This window comes from Poecilia formosa, unplaced genomic scaffold (genome assembly GCF_000485575.1).
Source record: "Poecilia formosa unplaced genomic scaffold, Poecilia_formosa-5.1.2 Scaffold3, whole genome shotgun sequence".
NCBI classification, from domain to species: Eukaryota; Metazoa; Chordata; class Actinopteri; order Cyprinodontiformes; family Poeciliidae; genus Poecilia; species Poecilia formosa.
Genome location: NW_006799942.1, coordinates 399972 through 416409, shown reverse-complemented (window position 1 = coordinate 416409; position 16438 = coordinate 399972).

The following is a 16438-nucleotide window of genomic DNA, read 5'->3' as shown; positions in this document are numbered from 1 at the left end:
GTTACGCTTATATTTAGGATGTACTCTTTTTATTTTATCAATATGCTTCTTCTGAGTGGAAGTAATATTAACATTTTGAAGTCAGAATACTGATTTGAATCTGACAGAGAATCTGTGGATGGAAATAAAGATTAGGGAGATAACAGGGAGGTCTTCCAACCTCAAATACTCAAAAAGTGGCATTAAAAAAGCTGGTCAGCATTTATATAAGGGGTTTGATTGCTGTAATGTCAACAAACAACTTTACATTGATTATTAAGGGTAAAAATAATATAAAAATTATAGGAAAATTATCTGTATCAGTCAGAAAAATAGCCCAGTAATCAAAATTATTTTTTTATGTCTTCTTTTATAATTAATAAAGATGCAGAGATCCTGTTTTTAAAAATATATATAAAGGCCCCTTTTTTAAAACAGAAAGGATCAGATTGAAGCATAAAAGCTGATTTCCCTCAGGGTTGATGACAGAGGAAAGTCTGTGGATTTACAAAAAGGGTTTTTTATTGGGACCATGGAAACCTGCACATTATATTCTGAAATCTGTCTAATATGAGAGGCAGTAATTCTCTGACAGTTGCAACAGAGAGAAGGCCATCAGGGTCGCTGGCTTCAAAGCAGCTTTACCATTGTGATCATGGATAATCTGCTGTGCATTTAATTGAATTCTGGCCTGTCATATTTAGGTGCCTCATGCATCACCCATGTGTTGCTCAGGGGGAAGGTATGATTCTTATCACACTGCTTAAAAAAGTCTGAAATACCAGAAATCGTTGAAATGAATCCTCCATGGACCAAGAATGTCATCAAATTTTATGATAGGGAGTTCTTACACAGTGAATTTTATGACACAGAGCTTTGGAGCAGGTGGTTAATCAACTCACTGAGCGACAATCTGGCAAATGAACACCAGAACTAAAATGAAGTTAAATTTTGCAGCGATTACAGGGCAGCAGCTGAAAATGAGCAACAAATGTCACTCAACAACAAGCCAAAAAACCTTGAATTTATTAGCATTAACTGATGAGACGTTACTGAATGTCAAATCTTCACTGTCTTTGTATTCCGGATTAGTTAAATTGTGACTTTGCAAAATTGTGTAATATTTGATGGTCAAATCTGACTGCTATTCATTAGAGATGTGACACTAACTGCTAACAACTACTACTCATATCCCCAGAACATAAAACACAAATTATCCCTTTACACAATGGGCCGACATGCAAACACAATCTATTTGTGCATATATTCAGTTTTACACCTTTAAAAACAGTTCAACCACCACAATCACAGATTTTAGTTACATCTTTAAAAAAAAGAAAAAATGCCTCCCATTTTTTAAAAAAATGGTGAGAAAATAATTGCTGACGATTATTGTGGAAGCTTTTATATCTGTCCTGCGGCAGCGAGGTGGCAGAAGAAGAAGTACAGGCCAAACAGAAATGTTTGCTTGTGACCTATTTCTTTTTCAAAAAGCAGATTATGCTTCTGAAGAAATTGTGTCTGGAAGTAGGACAAAGAACAAAAGAGAACAAACAGTTGTTTGCTCTTTGGAAGAAAAAGGACACATTTTCCTCATCAGTGGTGGTCTGCACATCATTTCAGCAGTCTGGGGGGAAAAAAATCTAAATACATCTTGATGGTTTTCCATTCAATTATATGCTGGTTTGCAGTCACTTATTTTCCAAAGGATGTGTGCAGTGTGTGGACTGCATCTGCTGTGAAGGCGTAAGGAGGATTATTTATATTTCTGATAATAATTAGATAAGAAGAACTCCATGAGTAGCTCCTGGAAACACATTTCTGTTGACATCTTCTATTTAATGAGTGAAGTCAGGTTGTATATATTTTTTGTTGATTTGGGGACAATTGAATCATTTTCTTTCTCAGAGATAAAAAGGAAAAAGAAGAGATCAAACATCAATGTGTCAACATTTCAGTGTTGAAATGTCTTTGTCTTCAATGATCTATGGCATCATAAAGGTACAATTTTTACTGTATTAATTAAGAAAACGAACAGTGAACACTGCAAGCTACTGCCAACCCCTGATAATTTTACAAGAGTAACTGCAATCAAGTGATAAGAAACTAAAGACAGCCATTCTTAGGATTACATTTTAAGCCCTGAGTATTATAGAGAACTGAGTTTTTGTAATTGATATCAATTTCTAATTTAAATTAGTTAATAATAATGATATTTTTAGAGTTCACAGGTCCAACATTGGTTTTTAAACTACCCCCCCGTCTGTGTGCCATAAGTCGCAGTGCATCTATATCTCACTCATGTGTGCGTGTTGTGAGAATCAAGTCGCTTGCTCACAACTTGGCAGAGCTCAGCTTAGACCTCGCTATGCATCTCAATTACTGCAGGCACACTGCAGAATGAGTCAAGAACAGCCGACACTGTGAGGGCATTCAGAGTGATCACTGGCACCAGGTTTACGTTTCTAAAGGCTAAAGTGTTTGTGGATTAGTGAGTGCAGCAGAGAGAGAGTGATGGAGAGAAATGTCACTTAGCATCTGTTCGCTAATCAGATGAACTTCCTGCAGTATGTTTTCTCAGGTTAGAGGACGTACAAATGTGCTGTGTTGTAAAAACAACATATGCACTGGCTGACCTGCAGGCTAAGATGTCTTCTCACTGTGACCCCTATGCTGGCTTTGTTGTGGTGCCTTGCATGCATAATGACATTATGAGTAAATTACCTGTCCTAACAAAAAAATAAATAAATTAATGGTACAATGACTCAGACGGCTTATTAAAGGCCAAGGTGTGATAATAAGCAGCATGAGCAGCAGATTGTCTATGGGTGGTGAGTGAGTCAGTGGCGAGCAGGCAGCTTCCTGTGCTGTTTTAATGCATCACTTGGGGATGTTGCAGTCATAACTCACTGCTTTGCTCCAACTGCATGGCCTCGTTGGACATTGTGAGCTGTGTGCTTCAGATTCATCACTCCACCTGTAAAATCCTTCATAGGTTTAATGGGGAACCTTTGATGGTTTCAGTGCCATCATTTTGGTAAATCTAATCTTTCAGTTAAAAAAGGCAATGTTTTGCAGTAAACATAATATTTAAGACTTCTGAATGTAGTTATATGATGATAAAATAATCTAAAATAGTTACAATCTCAGAAATACAGAAATACTGGTATTTAGATGAATATTCAGTATTTGTTTCCGACCTCTCTTATGGAATTTTAAAAGCATTTAGCTGGTCTTTTCAAAAATGTTGAAGGTTTAATGTTTCTTTATTTGCCTCCCGTGGGAGAAATTTGTGTTGGGCAAAAAGTACAACAACATAATACAAAGATAACAAAACAATAACATCAATTTAAGCAAGAAATAACATGCTGAACTTAACCCTTACAGGCATTTACATGAAGTAAGTAAAGCCTTCTTTAGGTCAGCACATAAGTCGGTGTCTTGTACAGGACTAATGATTTCCTCCTTGAAAACATCTTTAATGACTGGGTCATTACACAACTCTTACATAACTTGGTAACATGTTAAGAAGTTAACTCAATAATTTGAATCAGCTGTTAGAACAGGCACACATCCAAAACCTCAACCCTAGCAGTCCTGAACTCTCGACCTCTGCTTTAGGAAAAGCATCTTTAACTGAAAACCAAAGATCTGCCCTGATGACTGAATCACAACATAGTGGTTCCACTGGTTGCAATGAGACATTAGATAGAATCAGTTACTCTTGGAAGAGTGAAGATTTGAATATCTTTTCCAGATTAACCAAAATATGCAATATTCCCTTCAAAGGAAGTGGCCTAATAAACGTTTTAACCTTATGTCTAAGGGAAAACTTACCCTGCTGATCACCCGGCATCCTCATGGTAAAGCAGGATTGTGGCAGCATCATGCTATGAGAATATTTTTGTTAAGTAATGACAGGGAAGTCGGTCAAAGTTGTTGTGAAGAAGGATGGAGATAAATACTGGTCAATTATGGAAGAAAATGTATTGGAAGTTAAACAAGATTAGATGGAGGTTCACTTTCCAGCAGGACAATGACCCTTAACTTCCAGCCAGGCCAACAAAGGTCATACAGTAAACGACTTGCAGCTGTAACTGCTGCAAAACATGGTTTCAATACAAGTGCACCTCATTTCTGGAAATTATTTCAATAAGTGCTGTGAATACTTTTCCAAGACCCTGTAAGGTAAAACTTAATCATGAAATAGTTACGCATATGCCACAAAGTAAGAATAAAACATCCTGATGAGACCAGCATGATTCAGTTAAATAAAACATAGACATGAAAAAAAGCTGACTATGTTGTCTTTGAGGTGGCCGTGGTTGACTTGGCAACCAAATCTATGTGGTGCCGTTGGGATAGAAACAAACTGATGATTATTGAGATATTTAACTCTTCCAACTATATGTCATGTTCAAAATGTTCCCATTTCCATGTTTGCTGCAGAGACTGTAGTCTCAGAAATGTCTGTAAATACATACCAGAAAGTACAATTTCTTGTCAAACTTAAAAACGAAAAACTACACATTTAAATATAATTCAATCAATCTTTCAGATTTGTGAGTTTTTTATTTAGTAGATGCAAAACGGATAGTTTTACTAAAAATCTGAGGGACATTGTACACTGAAAGCCGTCCATCTGTCCATGCTGGTTTCTGTGCCTCCTCCTCTGCCTCCTCCGTCTCTTCCTCCTCTTCTCCTTTGCCTGCTAATCATCTGCTTTTTTCTCTCTCTTCCCATCCTCCTCAACACTGTCATCCTCCTCCGCCTCACACTCTCTATCTCCATGCACCTTGACTCATCACATCATCCTTGTCCTTCTCCGTTTGGAGGAGAAGCAGGACCCTGGGCACTCAAGACTGCAGCAAAACGGGGACTGATGGATTTTGTGTCCTGATAAACAGCCTAGACCAGCATTACTCACCATAAACCAGGAAACGGGTCGATACCTCAAGTTCTTATGGACTTTAGATGTTTAGGTCTGAGGAAGACACCAGAAAATTCTCATATACAGAGAGAAATAAACTTAGAGTGTATTTCACAGTGTGTAGGTATACATGAGGTAGAATGGGTGAACCTTTACAACGCTGGTGCACTCTGAGTGAGGAGGCTGTGTCAGTGGGGTCGTAAATCTTTGATGGGGTTTGATTTTACCATCTGTCCACAAGCACTTGCTCAGGAAGGAAAGACCCTCTGGTAGACTGGGTTAATACAAAGAATGACACAGTATAAATTCAACTTGGACTGCAATATTATGAAATATTCTAATTATACCTTACATATTTAGAATATGATAATACAGGAAAAGTAGGTGCTCTTTCTTTGACTTTGCTCCCAAAAGCTTTATCATCCATGATGTTTGGTAGAAGACCTGGAGGGATTTTTGTGCGCAAAGTAAAAAGGCTTCAAGAGTAAATATATTCATAAGGCTATGTAGAATATATTCACAAAATACATCCACAGTCTCATGCAAAGCTTTCTGCATCCCTGGTCAAACATTTCTATTAAATATGAGCAACTAACAAATTCAGAAAATCTGGGTTTTTTAGGTTTTAAAATAACAATCAAATTAAAAATATCTTTGCTCACATCACTGCAGTAAATCCATGCTTCTGGCTTTGGGGATTTTTGCTCATACGTCATATAACCTTCCCAGCTATATGAGTTTCTTGGGCCCTGTTAAAATGTGGCATTAACATAAATCTTGTATGATTCAGTGACAAAGGAACAGCTTTAAGCATGACTGTTCACACCTAGCATCAAAATCTGTCCTAAACGATCAAATGCATCATGAGTTTCATAGCAATGAACGTGTAGCTGCACAATGGGCTGTCAACTGAAGCACAGACTGTAGTAAGTAAATATACTGTATGTACAGGCAGCAAACTTACAAGTTGACATAATGGTCAGCGCAGAGCAGATCTATTCTGGGTTTACTTTAGCAGATGGTTACTAAGAGATCATCCTCAACGTTGAGTCGTGATTTGGACTGGTCCTTAAAGCTGCAAATGTCTGCAGTATTGGAGGAACGCAGGAACTCCACAACTAAAATCCAGAACTTAGGCAGCACCATGGAATCAAACGTAAGGCTTCTTTACTTGACAGTGAAATGCATAAGTCAACCATAGGATGAATTTCTCTGGTTGCATTGAAGGTGAAGGCATACAGTCATTCAGTCTGGAAATAGTTACTAAAGTCTTTCAGAGAGCTTTTAACATGGATATTGATAAAAATCTCCAGCAAATTCAATTTGCTGGAGGCAAATTGAATTTGCCTCCAGCTGGCACCACCATCCTTAGCCTAACACATTGTTATAGCTGCTAATTTGTAACACGGTTCCTCTGGTGTTTGTGGCTTTATTTATTGTGCAGAAAACCTTAAATGTTGTTTGTTTTAGTCAGGACTGTCATTTGGCCTTCTAACCAACTTTGGTTTCCAAGTGTTTTAGCACTTTTACAGGCTTCAGGCATCCCCCTGGTGAACGCAGCACATTCAGGCTGCAGTGCTTCATTTCCAGTGACATGTGTGGATCCATACTCAATGAATGGATAACCTCTACAATTTTGGCATCTGAAAAATGGATGTTAATGCACTTTTTCCAACTCCTGGTGGTATTTTCCTCCTGCGGTGGAGGGCAATGGCCTTCTGATGGAAGAAGTTCCTTTTGCTGGTCTCTCTCCTCAGCACCCTGATTGGCTTTTAGTCAGTATGAACCAACATTTCTGCCAACAAACCTATTATTGGCCAAATGCTAGGACACCGAATGTTCTCTTTGTCTTGTCATTAGTTTATTGACTTCCACTTCATGATTCATATCTCATCACCATTTCTTAGAGGTTTGGCTCAACTCTGTCTTCACCACGAACTGTGTGGAACAGTTCTCTTGACAAGACAAGATACTTGAACTACCCCACTTGGGGCAAATACCAAACCCCCTACTGACTGAGCATACTGATTACTATGTTTAGACTGAGATTTTAAATATATAGAGATTTTTTTTCCTAGAAATTATCTCAAGACCCTTCTCCATCCATATCAAAAGTCTTAACACTGTTGTTCTTATTAATTTCATTAACATTAACAAATAGAAGTAAGATCGGGTCAGAAATTGGTCCTTTTGTGTGTCTCAGGAAAGACTGTGTTCAAATAAACATGAAAGACGTTTTGCCTGATGTGGTCCATAGTGCATTCTGAGCATGCTCACAGCATTGTGTTTAGGGCTACCTAGGAGTGATTTCATTAACCTGGATGGGTCGGTGCTTTCTGCATTGACCTTTTCTGACTGTTCTTGTTTTTTTTTATGCTTAATTTAGGGAGGCTCAGGGTTGGCTCCTCTGATAGAGTTCAGATGTGAGAAGTAGCAATAAGAAGGATGAAATTACCTGAATTCAAACCTATACACCAAAATCTACATGCACAATTCATCCTTAAGAGACTGCATCATACACCAACCAGATGCTGTTTTCATGAAACTCTGCACCATTATATCCTCCAAACACAGCGTTTCTGTGTCAACTCCATCAGTCCACACAAGGCTTGCTCCCAACAGGTATCAAGTTCGCCTAGATAATCACCAGCAAACTGCTGGTGGTGCATGTTTAATTGTAATGTCAGGTGATTTATTTCTATAAATCATGTCACTTAGAGGGCAAAATATAGTTTTTCTTGTAATAATGAAAAAAATTAAGTTTTCCTGTGAAGTTTTTTCTTTATGTAATATAGAACATGAACTAAATGTATTTATTTTATAGAGGGGAAACATTGTAAAGTCAAATGTCAAAAACATCACAGTGATGTGCAACATATACATTTATAGAAGTTAAAGAGTTTGTTAAGTTTATCTTTAACTTTCAACTGTGAAATATTTCTAAACTCAAAACGTGTTTATATTTGGTGATGTTTAGCATATCTAAAGAATTGTGCACTGTTTTTCACTGTGTAAAGAAATGAAGTGTACTTTTTCCTCTTCACTTAGTAGCTTAATTTGCATCTTCAGAGGGAAGAATCACACATGATGAAAGAATATGCTGAAGTACTATGGATCTCATGTAGTATTGATTTCTGGGTTCAGTGATGTTAATGTGGAAACCATAGTATGATTAATGCATGTTTACAAAGAGCACATGCAGCATGCTAATGGGCATTTTTAATGATTTTTACTATATAGCTATGCAAGAATGCACATAAAATTTTCTTTTGCATGGATGCATAGGGACAGCCTGTCACACCCTACCCCAACTGTCAGATTACTGTGAACCTCACATGACCGCAGTGGCTGGTGACTGGTTGAGCTCCCAGTGAGTGTGATTATAGCACATTGATCTTGAATGTGTTATACTCCAATCAATGGCTCTAACTACCAGTGGGGCAGATTGTGAATTCTAGAAACTGAGGTCAATAAATGAAACAGATCCTGAGGGTTGCCGAGAGGGTTTGGTGGGTGTGTTCATGAGGGGGTGGTGATGGGTAATTCTCCTGGAGGCCTACGCTTTGTATACTATCACTTCACGGGAAAGGCCACATGGTCTTTCTACTTGATAGTGATGTTAAACGCAGCTCATCCAGCAATCACCCCCCACATCAAACAGGATTAGTGAAATCTTGTTAACTCTGGTGACACACAGGACCTTCATATGGAACCTTCTATTGAACCAACTGGGAAAAGATAAATTCCTGAGATTTTGCCCGAGTTTATCAGAATAGGAAGCAAAGCAGTGAATCATGTTCTGTAACTTTTGTGAACACATTTAGGAACTCTGCTATCAGAAAACAAGGTACTATATGTGCTTTGTTTTAAATTGGCTTTGAAACTCCAATTTAAAACACATTTCATATTTGGACATACCAAATGCATAAAAAAACTGTATATTATACAATAATTTTATGTGGCGACTAACAAAAAGGATACATAGCTTTATTTACATTTTTTACAAATAAAAAATGGCATGCATTTACATGCAGAGGGTATGTTTCTACCAGTTTTGCACAGGTTTAGGGAAAATTATCAGTTCTGAGCTATAGAAGTACTTTATAGCCACCTTCATCATGTAGAGCAACTTTACCACCATCCTTGTGGAAACTCTCAGTCCTCACTCTTCCTAGTTCCATTGGCAGATAAATTTACTTATCAAGTAAATTTATAAATTGTTATTTATAACAATAAATATTGGGTTCACTAAAAACAGATGTTTTTAGTGAAATAATCTGCCAATGGAAATAGTACTTTTTCATCAATACCAAGGAATTATTTACTTAAAACAAGCTCCTATTACTTACTGATAAGCTCTTTTTAAGTTAGTTTGGTCTTAATTCAAGTTCAGTAAGATATATGCACTAGAAACTAGACAAAAAAAATACTTGGTAAGATTTTGTATTTTTACTAACACTTGGCAAATCTTGACTTTGCCATATGAGACTAAGGCAGAATGAATGACTGGTTCTTCCCATGTGGATTCTGCCAAAAATTGCTCAACTCTTAAGATTCAGCCGATGGGAAGGACTCATCAGATTTGGCAGTCGGGTTGTATTTCAACTTGCTGGAGGGAGCACACTTTGACTTCAAGCTGGTAGTCAAAGTGTGCATCCTATTCAGACAGTGTCTGCTTCATCTGCCAGCTGACACACATCATCACAGTGTCCTTGGAGGTACAGCTGTGTCCACCGATAAGACACTTTGGAGCAATACTTCCAAGTTAAAGAGATCTGGATGAGCCAAAAGCACACAAACATACACGCGCACACACACACAAACACTTCCTTACACTACTTTGATTTGGCAGTGTGGTAGTGTAATATAAGCAAAAGTAATTGTTCTAAATAGTAATGATTTCTGTAAAAAAGGACTTTAACCTTTAACATACACAATTCTAACACACAGAGAAGCGTGAAGACTTGGTCAATGCCTTGATAAACAAATCACCTAAACTTACACACACATCAAGAACTTTCAGAGCTTAAGAAGGACAGTCAATAATTGATGAGGCCATATGCTGTTTACCTTTATTGGGGTGGGGGAAGAGCAAGTTCTGCTTGACTCAGCAGTTGTAGTTGTCTTTTCTATGCTTTTTCTTTTAGCTTCGGTCAGCAGGCTGAAAGTAAGTGTATGTGAAATTTTACAGACAAGCACAAAAGGATGAGAACCCTGTGGGATGCAGGGCAAAGAGCGCTTACAGTTTTAATCAGGAGAGAAACAACCAGACTAGTTTACGAAATCTTAATTTGTGGATCAACTGTATGAAGCCAAGACATCGGTTAACCTGCAAACAGCTCCAGTAGAAGAGGTTTATAAGACAAAAACTGAGGAATATGTTTCCATTTATACTTTTTTTTGTGCCATTGAAAACATTTAAAATACCTGTATTGTAATCTCTTCAGGGCTTTTGACTTGAACACCATCCAGTACAAAGATAAATTTTGGTTCCTTTCAAAGTGACATCCAGCCAGGCTCATTAGACGAGCTTGGAGAAGTGCCCAGAAGGTGAATAAAACCATTCTGCCTTTTGAGATACCGCCACCCAATTGATTTCACACAGACACACATGTGTGTATCATTTATTATTATGTTCATCCATAATAAGCACAAGGTTTCACAAAACATCAATAATTCTTCTCATACTATGCTTGAAAAATGTGGATGAAATAAACGATGCAAACAAGCCTTTTTATATGTCACGAGTACAGTGAATGAGTGTACAAGTACTCAGAATTTGACATCACCATGGCAACTGCAAATTCCCACACCACTGACTGCCACATACGGTAAAATTTGAGAATCATTAAGCATACGGGAATTAGTTTAAAGAGAGTTATATTTATCTTGTGCACATTCTTAAACCAGATTCATGAAATCAGATTAATAAAATTGGATTGGTCATGACAGGATTAATTAACTAAATTCTGTAGAGAAAAGATAACGTTTTGCTTCAGCAGGATTTAAACATTTCAGAAAAAAATGAGACCATCTGGACAAAAAATTTACACCGGAGCAGAGCAGGATTCTGCATCCTGATGCAAAGAAGTAAATCCATGAAGGAATGGTTGGTGAATGAATTAAGAAGTAGAGTTCTGGACCGAGTCAAAGCTCAGTTCTTGTTCTCACTGAGATCTTTTGGAGTGACAGGATGTACATGCAAGAAACTCCTCAAATATCTTTCAGTTGAAAGTGAGGAGTGAGGAAACAATCCTGAGTTGTGCTGATGGCTACAAAAAGCATTTTATTCCAACCAAATGGAGTAAGATCAGCCATTAGGAGATATAGTTTCCCATCATGTTCAATAAATAAACATGAGTTATGTTTTGATGTACCTGTAATGAGATAATTTTCTTATTTCAGAAATAAACAGTAATTAAAAAAAGATTATGCTTTGCAATATCACAATTTATTTTGAAATAACTGAATATTTAATAAGTTGTCCTGGTTTATTTAAAGTATTTCAGTATTTTCAGTTTTTTTAGAGGCAAAAACCTGCATGAGATTATAAAATAAAGATTTTTTTTTTCAATAGGACTTGGTAAAGATTTATAAGTCCAATTAGAACATATGCATTTGTTTTTCAATAAATGCAGCTTCCTTTTGCACTTCACCTGGACAAATACATTAATTTTGTTCATTTAATTTGTGTCATTTCCAAACAAATCTACCCTCAATGCATTTTTGCAATACAAAGAGGTCAAATTCACAGCCAGTTAGATAAATGACACTCCTACATTTAAAGAAAGTCAATCCAGTTTATTTAAGTGCAATTGAGTCAGATTTAGATTAAATTACAGTCAAATTCTATTCAATTCTGTCACATCCTCTAAAGGTTTTCTGTCATAGGAAGTCCAGTCACTTACAGCAAATAGATTGCAGCACTGACTCCACCTTTTTCATAAAACATTGTTTACATAAACCTGCAAAGAAGGGCTGCTTGTAAGCTTTTTTAGTCATTCATAAATTACAAGGATTTACGATTATAGTTCATAACTGTGTATGCAAAAATACACCTCCTGTTATTCGGTATGGGACAAAAGGAACCGCTTCTAATCTGAGAAATGTGCTGCTCAGCAGATCATGATGCAGATGGTTCTTGTTGAGGATGGTACACTACACCTTGCTTGTAATTTAAAGTATTAAATGGATTAAAAAGCCTGTATGAGGATTGCTGGCCTTTTTGGGAATCCCCCTTTGGAAATTCCCTGCAGATTTAATGCAGGTAAATGCTGTATGTTGTAAGCCACCCCCTGTTGTTCCACATCCAAGCACCAATGATGTGAAAGGACCAAGTGATCTGTGATAAGGCGTTGGTGGTTGCACAATGATGTGGAAGGGGTCTATGCGTGATGGGTTAGATTCCAGCAGGTATAGACTCCTTAATACAGACATTTAGGTATACATTTGTTGATGTCTTAGCATACTAACTAAATTTTGTAACCAAAAAATGACTTTCTAAATGGAGGGAAATTGTTTAGTTCTTTGCGCTGCACAATATGCATCAACCCAGCACATTTACTGGTAAAACCACAAAATGAATGCAGTCTCACACACAAGCAATTTTCCCTGATTTGAGCTGACATTACACTAACTTGCAGTGATTTCCTGGGGGTTTTCTCTGACATTAACTATAAAAACTATTTGCCCATAACCCTCACTTTAATCCGCCATAGCCTTAAGACTTGTCTCTTCCTTAAATGATTTAAGGATTTATATCACGATGACTTGCTGTTCACCCCAAAAAGGAGGATGAGTCCTCTTAATTAGACTGTGTAAACAGGTTTATGTCCCCACAACCTAACCACACACACACACACACACACACACACACACACACACACACACACACACACACACACACACACACACACACACACATCATAGACCCCCAGCTGCTGCTCTCTTGTAATTTATTATCCCTTCGGTACCCAGTGGAGTCATGAAATCAGCCTGGCCGTTGCAGCACACACACACACGCACACCCACACACACATATGGATGGTTGCACACATGCATCCATGTGCTTTTTTCAAACAGTCATCCCGGCCTACAACCCAGAAAGACCTCTTAGGCTTAATTAGTACAGGGTCCCCAGGGAGAGCACAGCAGTGCAAAATACACTAGACGGATGAAGGATGTGAGATGGTTGAGCTGCTGGAAAAAGCCGAACAAAACACTGACGAGACACTATGTTCTGTTGTATAGACAAGGGGTGAAGTTGCAGGTTTTTCCTTTCAATTTGAAATAATTGAAATGCTGATTTATGACTGTCACTTTACAGCAGATCAATATGATCCCTCCCCCATCTTTCATCCTCATTGCCAGAGGTCATTTGCATCTCAGAGAAACACCCTAAGAGTGTGTCCATATTGTGTTGTTAGCTACATTTAATATCTCTGAATATTTTATGGAACACAAACGCAGTCTTCAGCAGTTCTTCAGCAGTTCTTCAAAACGCAGAATGGTACACAGTTGAAACTATGCCTTAAATCTTTATATGTTTTTATATCATTTGTGGTGTAAAACATAAAGCCACACCAGGGAACAGGATTATTTTATACACTGCATAGAAAATAACACTGTTGATATTACAACTTTATAAGCCTCCAGTAGGTTAATTAGCAACATTTGTGTTAAATTGAAACACACCCATGGATTTATTAGGATATCCTGAACCTGTTTCCTTGTGTGAATGCAAAATAAATCAGACACAATGTCAGGGAGAGAACTGAGAATCTAATTGTGCAAAATGAGCATATCAACTACCAAACAACCCACTTTGTGAAGATCCTGGCTGAAGATACTCAGAGAGGATCCTCATCAGTGAGGAAGAAGTCATTACTTTGAAACAGAAGTAATGACAAATTGCTAATCTACTCAGGTACAAGGACCCCTATTTTGGGGCATATGTGTGGTATGTTATGAAACTGACATTTGATAAGTATTTGGACATAATGGATATTGTTGCATTTAAAAGAAGTTTGAAGAAGCTTAAAGGCCTGAGATAATCTTTCTCACCGTGAAGGGAATGTCAGGACATGTTTTGGTGCAAGATGGACTGGTACACCTCAAAAAGTAGATGGCATCAAGAGAAAAAAACAGATGCTGAAAAACTGAAGCAGCATCTCAAAACAACAGTCAGTCAGGACAAATGGGTCTTTCAGGTGGACAATGGACCAAAACACACAGCTAAAACCTGAAAATCTACAAACCTGTCAGTTCTAACTGTTTTGTCAACAGAAATGGGCCAAAATTGTGGGAAACTTCTGGAAGAATGCCCAAAATATGTGAACCAAGTTATACAGTTTAAATTGCAATTCTAACAAATGCTAAGGATGTATGTGACATAAGAAATCCTTATTTTAAATAATAAGGATTTTCCAGATTTTGGTCATTTGGTCATTTAGAATTTTGTTTATTCTAAATGACCAAAAATGTTTATTCTGGTTTGATGTCAGACAGTGAGAAAAGAGGCTTTATACACTGTATGTACCTCAAAAATTTAGTTTCAATACAGCATGGGATACACCGAAAGCTAACGAATATTCCCATTTAAAGTCACAAGCATCAATTCTTAAATGCTCTGGGCTTTTGTAGTCCGTTCCAAAACAAAATATGGTTTAATGCAATCTAATTAGCAAGATAAAATAGTTTTCTGTGTGCAATTCTTCAATCTTTGCTTAATATTTTTATTAAGCAAAATTACAGTTACAAAGATTGGTTGAATCATGATTGTGAATTTTATTGGGACATAGAAGGGACACATATCCATGTTAAACAGGACTGCTGACCCCTGTGATCACAGTGCACTTCTACTTCTGCTCACCCTGTGAACCTGATCTGTTGCAGTCAAACAATTACATTTTTACCTAGAAATCAGTTTGAGCAATCCATGTGCACACTTGCAGTGATAAACACACTTGTGCACACTGGGAGGAATTGCACCATAATTATGCCTAAGGTACGGGAGATTAATATTTTAATAGATCTAATGTTTTATTCATACTACTGTTCCACTATTGGCTAACGCAATGTGCCTAAAAACACACAAAACAACCACATTGTGAACACATGGCAGAACTGGCTGTTAGCAATTTCACACAGTCAACCAATCCCATATCTCAGAGGCTTTGAACAAAGTAGAATTTTGGGGCAAAGCTGTCGACATCAAGATAAACATCCTTATACATTTGTATGTATGCATTTAGATATGTAATTTATCTCTGCTTTTTGGGACTTTTCTATGTTCTGGCTTCAGAGAATTTGATTTAAAATAAGTTTGTGACAAACAGTGAAACATCAAGAAAGTGTCCGTGGCAAGAATAGGGTGTTGTCCTCTAGGTGAGGCCAGTAGGACCGGTTATTCTGTCCCATTTGCAGAGCCTAGCACTGTGCCTAATCATCCACCCGGCTGTGAGAGGAGTACATTAACCTGTGCAAACAGTGCTGCAAAGCTGGAGCACATTTAGGACTTTCAAACATTACTCCTTCCTCCCGCTGATTCTCATCCTCCAGTGTATGAATAAGATCTCGCTTGAGCAAGTCTGTTTGTGGAGCAGAGAGAAGATTACCAGATGAGGGGAAGGAAATGAAGGTTATAAAGTGACTTTGTTCCGTATAAAAAAATAGAACCAAACAGAAACAAATGAAGTCAAATGTCACTGTAATATTCTTTAGCCAATCAAAAGTATTTTATATTATATATTTGCACAACTATGCATGAAGATTGTGGGTTCAGGATTTAGGGATTGTTTTGTAGAATGTGATTCCAAATTATTCTCGGAAAACATGCATATTTGTGGATTTTTGTCATACTTGACAGATTTGTGTTTAAAATGGGCTTTTATTTATCATTAACATGGATGTCATATTATTTGTCGGACTTTCAGTCTTGCTCTTGGACTGCTATTTTAAAACAATGGCCATGACATGTACAACTTCAATGAAAGCAAAGATGTTTGACCCACACTGCACCCCTTAATAAATAGATAAATGTTCATTAGCAAGCTGCATCTTGATCACTTGCTTTTTGTAGTCATCAAGAAAACCAAAAAATAATTCTGGCTGGACATTTGCCCCCTCTGCTTTGCACAAGTGGGAGAAAATGTCTCAGCTGGTTGATTTTCTGCCACCAACACTGCTTTTAAGCATAGTCCATAAATTTCAAATTGGACTGAGGTTATGGCCATTCCTGATTCTTAATGTTAGCCTGATTTATTAGCTCCAAACACAGCTTTGATGTGTTTCTGCTCCAAAAGCACAATCTTTATGCTTGACTAATATTTACAGCTTGACTAATATTTGAGCTTCATGATCAGGTGAGACAAAGATTAAGTTGTTGGGCACAATGGCAAAAATAATGTTTGAAGGAATCAAAGTCATTCAAAACTAAAAGAAAACCACCTGTGACTCATTCAGTAGTATGAATTCAAAATTGTCTAATAGACTGAAACTTCCTCCCTCAGTTGCTGCTTTTCAAAATTC